We start from the raw sequence: 1,785 nt of genomic DNA, 5'->3' as shown, positions 1-1,785 counted from the left end.
ATATCATGCTGCAACAGAGAGGGAACTGAGGGGAAGCTAGATACACTATGTCATGCTGCAACAGAGAGGGAACTGAATGGAAGCTAGAGACACTATGTCATGTTGCAACAGAGATGGAACGGAAGGGAAGCTAGAGACACTATGTCATGCTGCAATCATCAAACTCCTTTTCTATCTTTCCTCTCTTCTCTCATTATATTGATCAGTTACCTAGCTCCCCTTCTACTAAAGTGGGCAGCAGGATAATTCTATTACTCTCACTCTATATATCTCTCTCCCTCTCTCTATCTATCTCTCTCTCCCTCTCTCTATCTATCTCTCTCTCTCTCTCTCTCTCTCTCTCTCTCGCTCTCTCAGCGACATGTTTCTTACCCTTCTCTCTAAGTTCTTTCTCTCCACACAACAGACAACAGTCTCTCTCTCATTCCTCTGCAGCCTGTAGTAACCCTCCAAGCTAGCTGTCGTTCCTCCATCTCTTCAACCGAAAGGTAATGTTATTCTCTCCTTTTCTCTGGGGATTTATCTTCCCTTAGTGCTTTAACTCTCACACTATTTTCATGCTTTTGGATTTCCATTACATTCCATCACTATCTTATCTCAAAGTCTTTACTTGGTTTATTATACATATTACACAATGGTTTATTATACATATTACACAATGGTTGGTTGATTAATACACATGCTATTTGTGCAGTTAGGATGTTACAGTAATGATTCATTTGGTTGTGATAATGATTGCTGTGGTTGTGATGTCACAGTAGTGATTAATGTGGTTGTGATGTTACAGTAGTGATTAATGTGGTTGTGATGTTACAGTAGTGAATGATGTGGTTGTGACGTTACAGTAGTGATTAATGTGGTTGTGATGTTACAGTAGTGATTAATGTGGTTGTGATGTTACAGTAGTGAATGATGTGGTTGTGACGTTACAGTAGTGATTAATGTGGTTGTGATGTTACAGTAGTGATTAATGTGGTTGTGATGTTACAGTAGTGATTAATGTGGTTGTGATGTTACAGTAGTGATTGATGTGGTTGTGATGTTACAGTAGTGATTGATGTGGTTGTGATGTTACAGTAGTGATTAATGTGGTTGTGATGTTACAGTAGTGATTAATGTGGTTGTGATGTTACAGTAGTGATTAATGTGGTTGTGACGTTACAGTAATGATTAATGTGGTTGTGATGTTACAGTAGTGATTAATGTGGTTGTGATGTTACAGTAGTGATTAATGTGGTTGTGATGTTACAGTAGTGATTAATGTGGTTGTGACGTTACAGTAATGATTAATGTGGTTGTGATGTTACAGTAGTGATTGATGTGGTTGTGATGTTACAGTAATGATTGATGTGGTTGTGATGTTACAGTAGTGATTGATGTGGTTGTGATGTTACAGTAATGATTAATGTGGTTGTGATGTTACAGTAGTGATTGATGTGGTTGTGATGTTACAGTAATGATTAATGTGGTTGTGATGTTACAGTAGTGATTAATGTGGTTGTGTTGTTACAGTAGTGATTAATGTGGTTGTGATGTTACAGTAATGATTGATGTGGTTGTGATGTTACAGTAATGATTAATGTGGTTGTGATGTTACAGTAGTGATTGATGTGGTTGTGATGTTACAGTAATGATTAATGTGGTTGTGATGTTACAGTAGTGATTGATGTGGTTGTGATGTTACAGTTGTGATTGATGTGGTTGTGATGTTACAGTAATGATTAATGTGGTTGTGATGTTACAGTAATGATTAATGTGGTTGTGACGTTACAGTAATGATTAATG

At 37.3% G+C, this 1,785-nt stretch overlaps 1 protein-coding gene across 1 annotated transcript in view; it reads left to right on the top strand.

Annotated features, from left to right (window-relative positions):
- The first annotated feature begins 362 nt into the window (after positions 1–362).
- LOC106577257 (semaphorin-4G) overlaps positions 363–1,785 on the top strand; it is a 39,729-nt gene continuing 38,306 nt past the window's right edge. Inside the window, exon 1 of the mRNA XM_082965462.1 lies at positions 363–488. The gene's annotated coding sequence lies outside the window, so the exon portion shown is untranslated. The remainder of the gene's footprint in view (positions 489–1,785) is intronic.

The sequence above is a fragment of the Salmo salar genome, chromosome 18 (assembly GCF_965601325.2).
Source record: "Salmo salar chromosome 18, fSalSal1, whole genome shotgun sequence".
NCBI lineage: Eukaryota > Metazoa > Chordata > Actinopteri > Salmoniformes > Salmonidae > Salmo > Salmo salar.
Note: the sequence above shows the minus strand (reverse complement) of the source record. Positions and strands in the feature narration are given on the sequence as shown.